The sequence below is a fragment of the Oxyura jamaicensis genome, chromosome 1 (assembly GCF_011077185.1).
Source record: "Oxyura jamaicensis isolate SHBP4307 breed ruddy duck chromosome 1, BPBGC_Ojam_1.0, whole genome shotgun sequence".
NCBI lineage: Eukaryota > Metazoa > Chordata > Aves > Anseriformes > Anatidae > Oxyura > Oxyura jamaicensis.
The window spans coordinates 95,913,145-95,932,177 of record NC_048893.1 but is presented as its reverse complement, the minus strand read 5'-3'; the positions used below and the strand labels follow the sequence as shown (position 1 = coordinate 95,932,177).

The 19,033-nt window shown below is 38.6% G+C and overlaps 1 protein-coding gene and 1 long non-coding RNA gene across 6 annotated transcripts in view; one reads left to right on the top strand and one right to left on the bottom strand.

Annotated features, from left to right (window-relative positions):
* HTR1F (5-hydroxytryptamine receptor 1F) overlaps window positions 1-19,033 on the top strand; it is a 119,181-nt gene that overhangs the window by 12,350 nt on the left and 87,798 nt on the right. The window lies entirely within an intron of this gene.
* LOC118160527 overlaps window positions 1-19,033 on the bottom strand; it is a 30,686-nt gene that overhangs the window by 7,410 nt on the left and 4,243 nt on the right. The window contains exon 1 of one of the 2 annotated variants that reach the window (XR_004747547.1): window positions 10,893-11,009. The exons of the other annotated variant lie outside the window; for it this stretch is intronic. This is a non-coding gene — a long non-coding RNA (uncharacterized LOC118160527). Of the gene's footprint in view, window positions 1-10,892; window positions 11,010-19,033 lie in introns of those variants that run through there. 2 annotated transcript variants of the gene reach the window in all.

Here is a 19,033-nt window from a genome sequence, read left to right as displayed (position 1 = left end):
ATCAACCACAAACCATTTTTAAAATAAGACATTCAATGGCTTTACAAGAAACTACAGAGTACAAATGTTGGTTGTTGTTGGGTGGTGTTTTTTTGTTGTTGTTGTTTCGAGTATTCTGAAAATCAAAGAAATAGCTCTATGGAAGACTTACCTCTTAAATGCTTTGTTATAAAATACTAGAAAACTAGAGAAAACACATACAATACAGTTAAACTAAGAATGGAAAAGAAACGATGCCAAGTGGGAAGGGAATTTGTCGCCTTGTTCTCTTTTTGGAGAATGGGTGCAAACTAGCAATGAAGTCAAGATTTATGCAGGAAACATAAGCCCTCTCACAACTCTGCTGTATTTTCTTCATGGCAGTTCTGAATTTATCTCTGACATTTAAAGGTATATTGTACTGAAGCTTTTCAGAGCTTCTTTTTTTTTCAAAAGGAAAGTTGGTTTTGATTACCTTGTGTCTGTCATGGATGCATCACAAACTTCCCAGCATCTTCCTACTCTGACACTAAGATTTATATTCTCCATTGAACAGTTTAAATAATATATAAAGTTGCAGCATAAAAAAAAAGTCCAGCATCCATGATACATTTAGGGAGAACACTCTTGTTCCCCATACTGTTTTCAGTGACTTAATGATCTCTGTATTGCTCTGTGAACACAGAAGTTTCCAAAAAAAAAATATATATATATATATGTTTACCCAGAGGTACCTGCATTCATGTTCTGAAGAACTAACATTGAAGAACAACTGTAACCGATAAAGCTGAGGAAATGATATTCTTGGTGAACCACGTATTTACTGAAACACTGCAATTTAAATTGGTAATTTTTTTTCTGAATACATCCAAATAGTTTTACCAGGGGAAAAAAAAAAAAAAAAAAAAAAAATTTTTGAAAAAAAAAAAGAGCACAGAGATGCTTTTTTTTCTTTTTTTTTTCTAACAGTTTTGATACAGCAAATAAGATAGTTACAAAAGGATGACAGTATTTCTGTTTTCCTAATAATTCAGCAATTGGAGAGCACATTTCACGTGCAGCTTCTTGCTCTTTTGGGGATTCCCTTCTTGCAGCCACCAGTAGAAAGCTCTATCCTCAAGTACAACAGGGGAGGACACTGCAGTTCGGTTCTCCTGTTCTTGCTGTTCTCAGACAGACTGGGAGCCATGCAACAGCATAAGGAATGGCTCTCTAAGCATCTTTCTAGGGCACTCTGTAAGGTTTCTGTGTCCTGGTTCAAAGGACATTTTTCCCCATGTAAGCTGCAAGTGGAAAGGTAGAAGAAACCAGAACTGTGTGTTGTTAGGTGTGCAGACGCCCAAGCTTGGAGCTGCTTTACCTTTCCCCAGCACAGGCAGAGCTGATCTCTGCTGGGGTAAAAGTGAATAATAAAAGAAAATCAAGACATGCAACATCCAACTTTTTTGTGTTTTTGTCCAAATGAATCCAAATGAATAGGGAAAGATATTTTTGGCAATTTGGAACAACAGCCAAAAAGAAATCTAATACTCATTTTGCAGAAAATCCCATTAAATTAATCTTTCTCAGGACCTATCTGTGAAGACAATCTGATGCAACACATGAAAACCAGGGGAAAAAACATACACTACAATCTCAATATCTGTGCCACAGCCATGTAAATCACTTGCAAGAACATCTTGCAAGTTATCTGCTGTGTTTGGACACATCCTGACACATCGATGGAGAAAGAGGAGAATCAGTCCTGATTGTCTTTGGCAAGTGCTTTCTGTTATGAACTCACACCGAGGTGCTGCCCTTCCATAAAGGACTGCTCTCACCTGGTTTTCACTGGTTGTATGACCACAGTTGTAAGATGGAAGAATGGCCATTCAGTTGTGTTTATTTTTTTTTGATTCAGAGAGAGTGGTATACTGCTGTCTATGGTCAAAGCCAGGGATGATATGGAAGATCAGGAAGCTCATCTCTCATCTTCCCAAGTAATATGGTAATGACAGTGACTTCTCAGGAACATGGTGAGGCTAAACTGGTGACCGCTACACAGTCAGTTAACAGGACCACCGCAACATTAATATCAGCTTGTGACAACCAAAGAGGACTTCGTCTGGTGGTTTAGAAATTGCTCAACTCTGTCTCAGTCAGAAAATTCATAAAAACAATCTTTATGCAGAAATACTGGAGAAATATTAGAAGGAAAAAAAAAAAAAAAGAGAGAGAGAGAGAGAGAGAGAGAGATTTGGCCAGAATTTACCTGGAAGAAAAAAAGATTAAAATGGAATTAAAAAGCAGAAAGATGAGAAGCTATATAACATTTTTCTGACCCCGATGCAACTATCTGCCAAAATCTAACTTCCAGCACCTGCAAAAGAGGTTTGTGACCACGAAAGAGAATGAGGGAAAAAATACATTTATCTTTTTATTATTATTATTATTTAATAAACCTGTAAGGCACCATGCTGGAAGCAGCACAGGAATCTAGATAGTTCCATGCTGTTGCACTGAATTTTAAAGTTAAAGGCAGACTGGCAGAGAGATTTGTTGAAAATACATGTAGGCTGAAACACCATCTATGCAGGAAGGAACTCTGTAAGCGTCAGGAGCTGATTTATTTCATCAGAACTAACTTCACTCATAAATGTGATTCTGACTTTTTCTGCCAATTCTTTTCATAGAAGCAATACATATTGTAGGTGCGATCAACTTGCGTATCCTTTTCCAAGTGAGCTACTTTTGCAACATCATCATTTTGTCATGCTTTTTCTGCTAATCTAATGTGTAGCACACCTGTGACTAACTGATTTTTACTTTCATTTTTTATTGAGACAATACTGTGTAGACTTTTTTGGCAGTATCCTGACATAAATCTTTGTCTGCTGAGCCCAAGCAAATTTACCTTCTGGAAATTCATTCATTTAATCTAGAGAGTCATGGATCATTTGATGAATGATAAAATTGCATGGTCAGCCTGAAAAGTAAGCCATTCATATATATATTTTTTTTTTTTTTTTTTTTTTTAAAAAAAAAAAAAAAAAAAAAAAAAGTTTGCTCTTGTACAGCTCTAACTATGACTCACTGACCCAAGAACTCAAAGAACTGCAGGGATATTAAGAACATAAAAACAATTATTTTAATAAATCAAAGTATTTAAAGAAGACAGGAAATACAGACTTGTTTGTCCCATCTGAAACAGAAAGCCTGTCTGTGCTAATGAGAACAGATCATACCCCTCTCATTCCATTACAAAATTTCTTGGACCAACACCTGTCAAGAAAATGTTATCACTAGATGCATTGCCTTTTAAAGAGTTGTAGGAATCAATGAATGTAAGGATCAAGAAGTACTGCTCTTGCCTTCAGTAAGAAAAACATTTGGTGCCCTGTCTCCTTTCTTCAGACTCTCCTCTTTCTGCCTTCAACAGTCACCAACTCTGAAAGAGCTGAGCTGCAATGAAGAAATACCCTGAAGGAACAGAGAGACCCTGTAGGCAGAACTGCTCTTCCCAGGGAACAGATACCTCCCCACCAGGGGATAAAAAGTCCTCTGTATTGAGGGTGAAGAAGGGGGAGGAACAGGACAAAAATACACCATTCTTCGTATCTTCTACTCCTTCCAGAACCTACCCTGAAAGTGAGGATCAGTGCTCCTCTGTAGGGAAGGGAACTACAGGCATCTGTCCTCACCACTCTTGTTTGATGCCTCTAAGAGTGAGCAGTGTCACGCCTAGCATTCAGACCAGAGCATCTACAGGAGAGCGTCTCATTTGTAGCAGTAAACTGGCTTAGATTCAATTCAATTTAGATTGAAGTGATGATAATGTGCTGTAGGAAGGAACTAAGAAGGTAATTCAGAAGGTGTTTCTGCCTATTGGAAGGTTATCTGGATAGTTACTCTTACTATTTGTTTGCAATTTAAATTCCCAGTTACATCTAAGTAGTCAGTGAGCACGTGTGTGCACATGTGCTTGTCTTTTATTTTTTTAATGCCATTTTACATATATGACTGGAGGAATCAATGGAATGTAGAAGTGTCCCTATCAGAACCAGGTAAACACACAAATGAATCAATTGAAAAGATAAAAATACTTCCAGTGCAGTCTCTGCTTTTCAAGTTCTCCAGCATGATAACAAGGAGGCTGTAGCACAGACTGTGGCACCGGGCTCTACGTGGGAAGTGACGGTAAAAGCAAAACCTTATCTGAACAGGCTGTCCAACAGTTAACTTGCCAACTCTCAGGCACATGCACACAAGCCAGCAACACCATTTTATGCTCACTGCTGACTACAGCGCTGCTTGTGAGGAAGTTTTGAAGGCAGGCGTCTTGTCTAAGAAAACACTGATTGCATCAGACTGCCTGAGAAACTGCCTCCTTCCTTGCACCATGTTGAGGAAGCCAAGCTAACAGAGGTACGAAAGCTGCTTCTGCATCCTGCAAGAGGACAGCACAAGGCCTGTGAGGGATCTGCTGATTCTGAAGTTTCCTTCCCTGCCTGGTAATGCTAAATATTGTGCAGCCCCTTTGCCTTGGAGAACATGCTCCACACCATCTGTGAGTGGGCTTCAGGCTGGTTCTTCCTCGGCAAAATAGCAGGAGCTGGGCTGTATTTTGGGGCAGTGCCTGGTGGCTGCTCATCTAGAGCAGGGAAACAGAAATAACATTTTTGGGCCAGTGGAAACGTTAACGATTGCAGAAGTTCAGTCTTTACAGAGCACTATCTGGGGACAAAGTACCTGGCTAAAAACCTCACAGAGACTATAAAAGAATAAATCAAATTATGTAAGTCATTACGAAACAATATCTTTTGTGCAATCAGAACTGCAATCTAGGCTGTTAGCAACTAATTCAGATCATTTCTGGACATTGCTTATGATTGCTAAAAGGGAAGGTAGCAAGCCACTCTTGTAGCCAAGCTTGTAATACAGTGTCTTGCACTAGGATAAGCTGAAAATCACTTCAAAAGCATTGGTGTAATGGTCAGTTCTGGGATATCCGATATGCTGTAGTGCAATCAAAAAGCATAAACAGGAATTACAGCTGGTCTGAGGAGGGAGGAAGGGCAGAGACCATGTGAAAGAGGACAGGGTATAAAACCCTGTGGAGAGCCTGAAGCTGCCCCTTCCCACAGCACAGCACACAAGATTCACCTCTAGTCTGTGGCACAAAGGGTTCCCACTTCATTTCATCCTCTGCTGATCTTCCTGCGACAAACTTCTCTGTGGCTTCTAGCTCAAGGTTACTCACTCTGCGATCTTGGTACAAGAACATGCAAACTCACTCAAGCAAGCTCTAAACAAGGCATGCGGTTTTGGAGGCCTCCACATCAGAGATGTGTCCCTTACTTCACCTGTAGCCAGGCATAAATATAAAGGATAAGAACTGGGGAAATACAATTCAGTTTTGCAGCTATTCCATCCAGGTAAGGTGACACAAGACATTCACAGTTGGTTCTGCAGATCCTTCCAAGGCTTCTGTCTTCCCCATATGCAGTAATGTCAACTGATTGCTGACTTTGAATACAGCTTTTCATCACAGAAATGTTGACAGTTTAATTATAGGAGGCCCCACATGAGTTAGAAGAGAGCATACAGAGCTTAGTATCGCAACTCCCAACAAGTTCTTTGAGCAGTGAACCTTTTGAAGCTTGCTTTTCTGTAGCTTTTGTTCCTACAACAGTTTTCAGTCCTTCTGTTTGCTCCTACAGATTCTCTGATATCTAATAATAGGTTGAACTCATGCTGTGGCCTTTCCATTAGCAGGGGTTTGCCTTGTATCTATTTAGCAGTATGTTTTCACGAAGCATATAGGAACTCTTGATCTCTCTGCAAATGTAGTTAAAACCAGGCAATGACTTCTAAGGAACGCATGGGGACTGACAGACAGCAGGATCTTGTAAGGACCATTTCCCTAGGAAACTGGATTAAAAGACTGGTGGCTGGTAATGCAGCAGGCTAATTCAACCCTTCCTTTTCTCTCACCAAAATAAGAGATTTAAAAAAAAAAAAAAAAAAAAAAAAAAAAAGTTAATTAGCAGATTTTCATTCAGGGGAAGATAACTCTCCAGATTTTATTGCATTAATAGGGTCTAGAAGAATGACATTTTTATGTCCTTCTATAACTAGAAAAAAAAAAAAATTAAGTGTCCTTTCTTATTTATTACTGGTGATTTGCTTTATCAGGGATTTCCATTGCATGGTGTCTCCTTTGAAATAATTTCAAAATCATTATCTCTCTAAGGCTGTTTCAAGCAACATCACAGAAAGCTCCCGTAACCTGTTTTCCTACTAGAACTTTTATCTTTCTTGATTATCAGCTGTGTTCCCATGACAATTCCTGCACTCACACATCCCAGAATTAGCTCCTAACACGTTCCAGCCTGATGGTACATCAAGCCCACTCAGTGCTTTGGAAGCTACATGTACGCAGCAGGCTCTGAATCTGTGGGGAAAGAAAGGTCTCCAGTGTGGGTATTAAGACTTACATTTATGATTGAAAGATGGCAGAAAGGGTGTACAGAAGGGAGTGAAAGAAGTAAAAGACACTCAGGTTTACCTCCAAAAAATAGTTGGGGGATAGGAAAACATCTATGTAATAAGCATATACCTTTGGTGAAATGGAGCACATGCTTAAAAATGGCTTGTCAACTTAACTTCAGTCAGATGGTAAGGCAAAAAATGAATACATCTGTATTTTGAATTCACTTTCCTGCAGCTTTCCATCATTGAACTCTCAGTTTTCCTGGGAGCTTACTATTTCTGTCAGGTGGCCAGGTGTCATTTCCACTTTAAATGCTGCTGCATAGCTGGATGCATTCCAGTTGCAGATCTACATACCTTTTTCAAGACTGCAACAGTCATCTTAGCCAAAACCTCAGCAAACCCTTGAAGAGATCTACTAAGAAAAAAAAAAAAAAAAAAAAAAAAAAAAAAAAAAGTGCTACTTGCCATAAAAGCACCATAAATGATGCTATACATCCAGCTGGACCAGTAGCCAAGAGAGCAGCATCTGGATGCTCCACTACTGCAAGCTAAGTCAAGGACCACTGTAATGGTTTGGCTCTGCCAGTGCTGTTGGTTTGCTAGGAAAGCCACTGTTGCTCTCCCACATCTTGTGGCCAGCTCTAATGTTTCTCAGCCAAGACATGATGAATTCCAGCCAGAGCTGCTGGCAGATCTTTATGCCAGAAGCCCTGACAAACCAAAACTGCCAGCAGAACTTGTTCAGCTTTAATACAGCTACCCAGAGAGCTGCTGAGTAATTTTTTTCTGCCAGTAGTTGGAGTTCACAGATGAAAGCTGCTCTGCAGCTTCTTAAGTGTGTTTGCTCCCAGCTTGTTCTCGAGAAGCTCTCCAGACTGAAGAAGTAAAGCTCTTCAACTTGTCTCCATCTGAGAACAGCCTACCATCTCACCATATGTCACAACAGCATTTTCTAACATTTTCTTCTCCCTCTTGGTGCTTCTTACAACTTTCCAAAGTTCGCCCTCTGGCATTATCCAAATGGCACAGCAGTGTCAAGCCACAAAAAATGCACCTGGGAACACCTGCATTTATGGAATATCAGAAAGTCTCTTTGCTCCCAAGTAATCACCCTATCTCACTCAGTATGATGGTACCTCAATGAAAAAAAAAAAAAAAAAAAAAAAAAAAGCTTATAATGCAAGCATAGTTACCAAGATAGCAGGCACAGGAGAAAATGCAATTGAGATCTGCTTCACTGTTTGAACAATGCTCTGAGCTTTCAGCTACCTTCAGCTTTTATAAGATATATTATCCAAAGGAAGTAATTTAAAGACGCACAGAGATTTTAAGGTATTCAGTTGGCTTTAATCACAGCCTCAAATCAAATGCTTTGATTTCAGAGAAGTTATTGCAGAAGTCTATTTTTGCTATGCAGTTTGTACAAACCTTCAATAACATAAAATTTAAAGTAAAAATAATGCATTCAAGGGCAAGAGTGTCTTTCTGAGGGGTCACCTATATTAGTAATATTGTTCTCATTCTGACAGGATCTCTGCCACAATACTAATAAAAACATTACTGCCTATAGCACGAGCTCCCATCGCCATTTTAATGAGACTCTTTTTGTTCCTTGGTGGAAAACCTCACAATAGCATCTATCCATCTCCATAGGGATATACACAAAGAGGTTCCTAGTTGTTTCTCTGCCTCTCTCCAATTTCCCAACAGCCCTTCCACCAATTCAGAGTTACACAGACACCCTCCAAGTCCCTGTGCTGAACAGAGGGGTGGCCAACGGCCATGCCCTGCAGATCTACAGGCTGAGTCCAGGAAGAGACCATGGGAAGTGGAGAGGGAAAAAACATTGCATTATTGTTGCCATAGAGACAGGAATTAGCACAATAACTATTGTGTTGTGCTTCAAAGCTCCCTGCTCTCCAGTTTTAACTCCTTCCCCCAGCTCCACCACCACTTCTGCTCTGTCCCAGCAATATCCCACCACACCTGACAGATTTCTGGGTCAGAAACTGGAAATGGAGTGGCAGAATAAGAACATGAAGTCTGGTTAGGGACCAGGAAAAGAAAGCAAGGCCTTGTAGAAAGAGGAGATCATAAAGTGTCATAAAACACAGGGACACACAGAAAAGGGTTTTGGAAATTGTATGGAAACAGAAGATGGGAAATATTTTAGTACTGTACTGTTACCCTCTACCCTTCTTTAGAGAAGCCCTGCCTCTCATGGCAAGCAAAGCACAGGCGGTACACCACTTGGCAGTATAATCTGGGACTGTCACTTTCCCTCCTGTATGAAACAGCCTCCCCTTTTTCTTCAGCACTGAGAGGAAAAAAAATATTCTAGTAAGTAAATCACATTTTCTTGTGGAAGGAATAACAAACATTGGTATGAATTCGATAGTTTTAAAGTTTTTCACATCCACACCGTTACTTTCAATTAAATGGTTGGACCATTTCTGATGGGTCCGATGTTCCATTGCCCTAAAGCTTGTACTGTTTATTATGTTTGAGCTGTTGTTGACAAATTCAACACCCTTCTGTAAAACCATCCATGCTCTAAATATGTAGAAACACTGGAAAAGCATTAAAAAGGAATAATGAAGATTCAGTTTTGAAAACTAGGGGGACAAGGCATTTCTGATCCGCTAGGCATCACAATTAACTAAAGGTGCTGGAGGCAGCTTCTCTGGCTATGTAAAGCATCTCTGAAGATCTTTTGCCTGCCAATAATTGTGTCTCTTGCTGCTACAGCCATTGTGCAAAACCCAGCAAACAAGTCTTGCTCGGCTACCTCCGGCCCTGCATTATGCACCGGCCTTTCTTCTTTCAACCTTTCAAAACCATGCTCCCCTGCAACCACCAAAAGCACAGCTGAAATCTTTGCCTAGCTAGTGAAAGATATCATAAAGCAGCAATGCAGAGGATGAAATTAGCTTTCCAGGACAGCAGTGGCATGCCCAGCCCTGCCCAGCCAGCTCTGCCAGGGAGCAGGGCTCCAGCCACAGGGAACATGGGCTGTGAAAAGGGCCCAAAATCCAGCTGGGGGATATTCTATTCTATTCACACTTAGCCTTGTTGTTGTATATCCTCATGCTGCATCACACCCTTTCCTGAAAACGAATATTGCTTTTCTGAACCAAGGGAGCTGAGCTACTGGAAGTTCATTTGGTGCAGGTAGAATCCAACAAAATTATCTCCTTACATTTCATCCTCCTTTGTGCAAACTGACAAAGCAAATGGGTCTTCACAAGCCACCTGGCTGTGCAACTGCAAATACAGACAGTAGCATCTCCATCATGAGGTCACGAGGGATCTCACAGAATCACTTTTCCTCCCTGTTGGCTGAAAACAACTTGAAAATGGGAGAAGTTTGCAAAATACAGTTGAATAATACAACTGATTTTAGCTTCTGCTACTCCCCAGTCCCAGCATTCCCAGAGTTTATTGTACAGTTTCAAACCAAGATTTGGGGGAAAGAAAAAGAAAACACCTCAATTTGCTTTTTGACCTGTGACAGGAGAGAATATTATGAGGCTAACCTGTGGTGTTGTGCTGTGGTGTCAGAGACATTGTTGCACAGATTTAAGAGTAGTGAGAAATGACCAACTTTGGCTGTTAGTTACTGTACAGAAGTTTTCAAACAAAACCATAATTTCTAATAACTTGTTCTCATAGGCAGGCCTTCAAAATGATGAAAATGAATGCTTTAAAAGTAAGGGAGCATCTTCACTCCTTTATTGATCTATACAGTATATTTTGTAAGAGCAAGAGAAGAAAGTCCAAAAGCAGAACAACGTTCAGTGGGGCTTTCAACTCCACCCTCACCATCTCATGCTTCCGTCCCTCCAGACTTGCAAAAGAAAATACCTTCAGACCAAAAGTCCTATACCTGTTGCTTCTGTAGACATTCCCTTGTCTTGCTGCTGAAAACCTATGCTTTTAATACAGCATCATATAAGGAACACCTTTCTGAGAAAACTTTAAACCAGACATGAAACAGACAGAAAAACTGTTCTTTCAAGCTCAGGAGGTTCATGGCAAATCAACTCTTTAATTCCATCTCTCTTCTCTAGTCAGCAAAGCATCTGACTACTATGCTTATTATAAAAGGTTGTCTCAGTAGTAAATAAGGAATTTCAACACAAAGCACAACTGCGCTCTAGAATGACTAAAGTCTGAAAACATGGGAATCGTGGAGGTGGGTGAGGACTGCTGCTAACAACTCTGTTCCCTGAAAATCTTGTTTCATGGAATGTCATAAATAAAATTATGACAAATAACTACAATCTTCTAACTCTCAAAATCGCAGGATGGGGAGAAGCAGTGGGGTGTAGATTTTGCTCACCTGCCAACAGTGCAGCATGCAAAAATGCCATTGTGAAGTTCCAAAATCACAGTCAAGAGAATCACTCAGCAGTCGCCAAGCTGGGAAATAGATTTACCTGCTTAACCCTCCGGTGGTGCAGTAACTTTGAGTGCAGGTTGAAATCATCTGTACTTCTACTGCATTTTCCTGTTATGCTTCTAAAAGATGGGCCAATGAACTCCTTTATTTTGTGAACCCTAAAGAAAGACAAGAAATTATAAATATTTTTTTTCTGTTGTTCCCTAACCTTTATAGATCTCTGAGAATTTTATGTCTTTAGTGTGATTTACTTATTGTTATCCCTGGATCTTTTTTTTTTTTTTTTTTTTTTGGTATCATAAGCAGAATAAAATTTCTGAATAACAGAGAACATTCTGTGCTTCTATTTGGGGGGTCACTTCACAGATAAAACACTAATATGAATCCCTAGATTATTTAAACACTTAATCTCACCAAAAAATTAAAAGGACTTACATACCTAAGCTAAAAAGATTTTTAAAAATAAAAATAAATAAATGTCACAGTAGGCTGGGACTACTCTGTGTTAATCTAGATATAGTTTGTATCCAGGTGGTCTCACTGAGATATGTTTGGTTTCCCTCTAACATCATGAATGGTACTTAGCTAGTTAATACATCTTCTAGCGGTGGACTTGGCAGTGCTAGGTTAAAGGTTGGAGTAGATGATCTTATAGGTCTTTTCCAACCTAAATGATTCTGTGATCCTATGATCTTCACGGTGTGAATAAAATTAAGCCAGACATCTCAAGAACCTGGGCATCATCCGTATTAATAAAACTGTATTTCACAAGGTTTCTTTTAAGCATGAGCACAATATGGTCAAAGTATGGGGAACTTTCACACCTTTAGCCAGGGTCAGTTTGGGCTATTTGCTGTGTTGTGAAATGGTTCAAATGGGTCACATAGATGGTCTGTTACATGCAAAGCAATGCCTGGCTCCATGGCTCTGAGTGACGACTGAGTGAGAAACTGCAGAGCTTCTCAGGGTACTCCATCTCATCCACATTAGCTTTGTCCTGTAGGAAACACAATACTCCTGGTCCTTGGCTGTTGTTAAGAATCCAACCTGATGGTTAATAAAACTGTCATGATGGTTTTTTTTTTTTTTAAAAAAAAAAAAAAAAAAAAAAAAAAACTCAGTGGCTTGGAAATCAAGGCTGAGTGATATTAACTAGCTCAAGTCTTGAACAGAGTCATGTGATACCATCCAGTGGAGAGCTGCAAGGTGGTAACAACTGCTTTGTATCTTCCAAAGAACACAAGGCACTTAGCAAAACGGGTGTAGGCTGGTACATAATGGCACATAGGGCATAAAGATTTGCTGGCATCTATTCGCTGTCATGTTGCAGCAAGTGCTGCACTTTGCAGTGTTTTTCAAGCCCATTTTTATTTTCCTTTCCACTTGCCTTTGAAGCTTTGATCACAATGCCGTACATCTAAAGACACCTGAGAAACAGATTGCTAGGCAACAGATGCTGCAAAGGACAGCTTCCTCTCCCTCAGTGCTGAGATGGCAAGACACCTTGTGGTGCTCAAAGTTGCCTGTTGCAAAATATTCATACCAAAAATGGCTTAGTGTTATTCAGGCAATCAGGTGAAGCAAGAAATTACTTGGCAAGTAGGAGTTAAATAGGAATAAGGAAAAGAGGCAGTTCAAGGAAATAAAAGAGAAACATGATGGAGGGCTTCAAAAGACAACATGAAATAAGGAGGTGTTTTGAAAAGTGTGGGAATAGGAAGAGAATAGGAAAAAATATCAAAACAGATACAAAGGAGATCTCAAGACCTGTATGACAGCATAAAATATGAGTTTAATTCACTGTCATTCTTATAAAAGTTTGTTATTACGGTAATGTTTAGCATTCATTTATTATGGGAATGTTTAGCATTCATTTTACACCACACTATGAAAAAATATGTCTACAATGAGGAAACTAACCTTACTGTTGTATTTTCCTTCAGAATTATCAAATAAATCATTTTATATAATTTCAACACAGTCCATAAATGTTATCCATGGAGTAATAGAAAAGCTTATATTGATCACCACTTGGGAGAGAATGCAGAAATATACATGGCCAGCGACCCAAGTTATATAAATCTTCAGAGAGGACAAATGGGTATTTCACCCAAAATATAATTTGGAGGCCAACGTATACATGCAAGATGGGATACTTGACAATGCTAAGCAAACAAATTGTTGTGCCTGTCTTATAAGAACTTCTTTCAAGATAGGAAAAGCAAGGGGCTAAAGTAACCTGATCTGGAAGTACAGTATAGTGCTGCATTTAGGAAGTGTGTTTTCCTTGTCTAAATATGAAACTGCTATTTTAAATGTGTAAATAGGCTTGCCCAGTAAGATGGCAACACAGATTGCAGTGGCAACACAAACATGCTAGGTATGCAGAACCAAGAAAGTACTGAGCAGCCATGAGAGCTGAGTGTTAGAGATGAAGAAATGCAGACATACAGTGAAAATTAGGCTTTGCAAGGGATATTAAAACAAACGGGGAGAAACAGAGTTGCTATGCAAGAAAAAATGGAACAGATTAAAGATAATCTAGGTACAACAAAAAACTAAGTAAATACTCTGCCTCGTTTCAGATCAAAGGAGATGTTGAGCATGGAACAAAAGGCAGAATGGCTAACAGGAATCAGGTTAGGGGGATTGTTAAGGAACTTATTTGGTCTTTTGAAACCAAATAATTTTCACAGCAGAATTCTGAAAGAACAAGACTTTAATGACTATACAATTGCAAAGAGGTTGATGAAAGACTGTTTCAGCTTGCCAAAATAATGGCTGAGAGAAGGACAAGGGTTCTGTTCTGTCTGCAAACATATCACTGAAGTAAAAACCAGAGAATGGAAGGAAAAAAAAAAAAAAAAAAAAAAAAAAAAAAGATAAAACAGTTAAAGGGCAATTTTGACATGAGAGCAAACATCCTGAAGTTAGAAAAATGTTTCTACCTTCAAGGCAATGAAGTTTGGGAACAATCTTCCAAAGAGAGTAACTGGTACAAAACTAGTTAGAAATGGAAACTGATCACAGTCTGGAAAAAGGGTTTAGTGACAAATTTGCCTGAGGCAGGTAGAAGAAAGAGCTTTTCGAGTCCTTTTTTCTATCAATTTCTCTCTAATCAGGTCTCTGTGATTCCTCCATGATGTTTCACTGTGCCTAATATTCCAGCATGGAGTAACAATCTTTCGCCACATTAATATTATCAGTCAGTTTAGCTACGTTCTATTTTGCATATGTCTCACTCCAGCAAAATATATGTGTACACACACTGACAAACTCCCTACACGAGGTACATATTATCTCACAAAACAGAGTTTTATTTTGGACAAATCAGCACAGTGTGCAGTTTTCCACTTGTGCCAGTTTTTCCTTGAGCTGAGAGAGAAAATGGAGAAGCCATGCCCTGCCTTCTCTAACAGCTGAATTTCCTCAATGGCTCCCCACTCATGTAATCGACTGCGTCCAAGCCACCCAGAGCAGACACACGTTTAAGTAAAAGCAACCAAGGATTTCCCCTCAATCCATTACCTTAAAACTTTAGCAGAATGATTCAAAGTCTGTCAGAGCCAAAACAAACTATTGATACTATTGAAACATAACAGAAAAGAAGGCCCAAGACTTCAGATAATTACTTATATACTTTTCAGGTTTGGAGCAAGTGAGATATTCCCTCAACAGGCTTAAGTAAACCTCAGTACATGTTTTGTTTGTGAATTGTTCAGATGTTTAGATGTTGTTTGGTTTTTTTTTGTTTTGTTTTGTTTTTTTTTGTTGTTTTTTTTTTTACCAATGACACACCACCTTGGCAAATTCCTTTTTACTTTTGCACCAATATATACTTGTTTCAAGCACATGATATTTCACAAACTTACTCTAAGGTTTCTTATTAAAAAACCTTGCAACAGTCTCAGAGGAAAAGAATTCTGCAAACAGAGTAATGTTAAATATTGTATTTTTGGAAAACTGGAGTGTAGTGCCAATTAGCCTGCAGTAGTCTGAAGGCAAAATTCCCCCATCCCCTACCAGGCAAGGTCACTGAAGCTGTTGCACACATGCTAACACAACCTTTTACTGCATATACACATTTAAAATAATTATTTTGTATGCCAAGATGTATCATCTTCTTTTAAGTTCATTTCCAGTGAGTAATGGATGGCTCTAAATCCAATTTAATCCATTTTTACCACGCAATTTTCTGCAATGTCTACTATTTTCAGAGTATATTACATCTTCACTACTTCTGAATGTATCTTATTAAGTAGCAATTGCAAATATATGTATCATAAATTCCTGTTCTGTAATTCCTCCTTTTAGTCAAATCTAACTTCCTTCATTCTTGAAAGCACAAAAAAAAACCCTGTAGAACAAACATACATTTCAATTGGACTCCATATAACAGTCACTGAACAAAGACATTTCAGAGATAACCTGTATTTATTTGTTCCTAAAACCAATTCCCTTTTCTACTGACTCCTTTAAATGCATTTTGCCTTTACAAAAATTGATATATAGTTATGCAATTCAGTTTGATGACAGACTTTCTTTTTTAAAACGTTGGAAATTAAATTTACTAGTATCTTTTTTCTCGTCCTCAGAAGATCAGCTTGAGGTATTTGAGCAGCATTTGGAAAACCTCTACAAACCCGAGTTAAAAAGAGAAACAAGAGAGTGGGGGATTCTGCAAAGCCCAGGAGTACCCATTTCACTTCTTCCCTAGCTGAAATGTAGAAGGGCTCTGGAGGGATGCCAGGATGTTGTTATCCTTAGATCCCACATGCAGGAGGGGTTTGGGTGGTTTTGTTTGTTTGTTTTCACAGTCTCCATATGAAGTTCTTCCTGCTTATATGAGACCAGTTATTCAAATGGGAATAAAGATTCAACTTTAAGAAAATTCTTACATTTATCTGCTTAAAAAAAATCTTAAATCTGTTGACTTCACAGGCTCTAAGCCACTTATGTTAAAGCTATTTTTTCTGCACTCCTGCTTCACAGAAGCGACAGTTTGTCAACAGGTTTTACTACATTGCTTTTGAAGGGGTTCTGGACGTGAGCATCCCATTCTAACCAGATTTTACTCAATCACAATGAAAACAGCAGGAAAGCATGGTAGTGCTTTTTCCTTCCATATAAATGATAGTTCTGCCTATAAAATGGCCATAAAAGCAGCAGGCAGGAACTTTATAAAATTTTGTCTGTCAGTTATTCTCGTGTCAAGTATACATTATTTGCAAGTTAAACTTGTTTTGTTTTCTGCAATCTGCCAGCTCTACAAACTCAAGCTGACAATCAAGAAAAGTTCTTCTCATGCATAATTACTGTTAACGAAGAATCCTCTGGCCAAATTGATTCACTGACACTTGGGCATTTTGTTTCCTGTCAGCATTTTTTTCGGCTTTTTTTTTTTTTTTTAAGTTAAACAAGAAAATATTGGATCTGGTTTGCTGTCAGCACATCTCCTCTGCTGGGCTTGCACACCAAAGCAAGCAGTTAAAACACCAGCTTTAAAAGTAAGCTAGTTACTATAATTTTGAATACATATAAATAACATAACAAGTAGGCGGCAATTTTACATTGGAGTGGGAGATGCTAGGGAAAGTCGTTTTTCAGCACAACTTTTGAAGTACCTGGGACTGAGTGGTGCTGTCTTTCACTTGTATTTCACTCTGCCCTTTTCTATAAACTTGTAGCACCTTCACTTTACTAAACTCCATGAAAAAATATTTTCAGGGATAGAAGTTTTCAGGGACAAAAGTTTTCAGGGCTTGGGAAGAGAAAATTAGACCATTAATTCAGTTTTATTCTTTAATAAACAAAGTGTATTTTAGCACCTACATTTCCAGCTTTGGAACAATTATCTTATGGTAAAGAATGTTATGTCCAAACCAATGGGCCAAGTGCCAAAGTTGATTTTAATTTGAAACAAGTTGGGAATCTCTGCCTGTCTCATATCAATATTCAAGAGTTTATCAAGAAGAGTGGACTGATTCCCCCCCTTCTTTTTTCATATGGAGTAACATATACTGGTATCTGTAATCATTACCTACTTTTATTGTACTGATAACAGTTTTTCATAATAATTATTACACACCAGTTGCCTAGAAGAAAGGAAACACCTGTAAATGTAAATTCTCCTTTGATGAAAGACCGCTAGGTGATACGTAATGTCTGCAAGACATTGATGTTGTACCCACTCACATCCAGAAGTCAGCCAATTTTTTACGCCTAAGTGATTACTCCCAGTGGCAAATGAAACTGCCTTCCCTGCTTCTCCAGATGCATGAATTTTTCAGCTTATTGCCTTTTTGCAGAAAGGAAGATCAAAGTAAAGATGGTGATAAATATCTCTAACTCTATCCAAATCAATATCTTCAAACATAAAGATGAAGTGCTTTAAATAAGTTTGCACAAAGATTCTCTCAGTACTATATCAATCTGCAAGAAATGATATACGTACTCTGTCAACACTGTGGAACTTTATGAATGTACTTTAAGATGAAATTGACAGTTAATAGCAAATAATCCTAACATTTGCTAACATAGTCAACAAAAGATGGTTTAAAGCAGACAGATTGTTATTTACAGCTGCACCAGATGGGACAATTTGAAAAATGTTTAGCTGCTCTTTAGTTAACATTTAAAATATATCCCTCAACATCCTTGAATATTTTTAAACTGAGGAGATTTCATTTTTGAGTAATATTTTCTGCAAATATTTTTATGTTCCTGCTGTCATGTACAATTATACATGCCTGTAAATAAAAGACAAATTGCCTAAAGAAAACTACCACTGGAGCTTACACAGCAGAAACATTAAATATTAATAAATGAATACATCAATTTTAGTAGAGAGAGACTGAACTTTGTGGGAAACTTGTATGTTATTTATTGTAATATATTATTTGAATTGAATGTTTATACTGCAGTATACATTCAGGGGGGATTAGTGCCATCTGTGTGTCTAGTTCTCAGATAAATGGTCAATAACAAAACCTTTAAGGAAGGGACCTTGAGGTGGTCATGTTTTGATTCAATTATTTTCAAATGTCTTTAGACTCCCCAAATCCACTGCAGGTCTTTGCAGTTTTCTTCCACCCTTCTGCAACGTTCTCTAAGTATAAAATTACTTTAACAACTAAAATCCTGAGGGGTGGCACAAGGACACAGGAGCTGCTGAGGTGGTGCTAGGACTGCCCTAAGCACAGGGGCCATACCCAGAGCAAGCTCTATGCCTCATGTCTAACCCCGTGAAAATAAAGATTAAACTCTTCTGTCCCCTGTGGCAGGGTTTTCTCTGCTCCTTATAGCCAACTCATCCCAGAAACAGGATGAGAGTAAACATTAGTTTGCAGAAGAGGCACCAAGGAGAAGCAGCAGGGAGTCGTCCAAACACAAAGCATCAAGGCACCACTCACCTAGAGTTTACCTCTTCTACCTTAACTCCAGTCCTGTCCTGACATCCCCTTGCTTGGCTGCCACTTATTTTACTGTGAAAAATCCTGTTTTTAATCTACTGCCATATAGTTCTCAGTGCTGTCTGAGTCTCACATATTCAAAGAAGAAGATAAAGCACTTTTTGTTGTTGGATCCACATAACACATTAAAAGTGTATCTAAATGCATAAATAAAGACCTAAACTTTTCACTTTGATGAACACCAGTACCTTACATTTCTCTCATGGCACTGCATTAAATCATGACCTTCAGCACACTTACAGGACAGGATCTTCAAATTTCCCTTGGAGTTTTAAATACTACACCTTTCCTACACAAATTTCACAAGAACAGGTCTTTTAGATACATGTCTAAGAAAATCAAGCAAGAACTTGATTAACTTTCTATCTGTACCAGACAGTTTGGACATACTATTTTATTAGCTGTTAAATCATTTAACCTGTGCACTACTACTACTGTTATGAGCTGGAAACACTAATTACAAGATTCTTGCAAGGGGAAAAGAATATCTTTATGCTTTTTCACCTCTGGTTTATCAGAGCTGGAGTGTGGCACTGTTTCAACTATGGCTCCTCTAATTGTAATTTAGAGTATGTTTGCCCTAGTCTTCAATACAAAGAGAAATAAAAGGGGGGCGGCTAACATTTCAAACTTGCAACCAGAAGTGGTCATGGGATTTTAGGTTTTATTTTAACATTGTGCTTAGAGAAGTAGTCTCTACCACCCT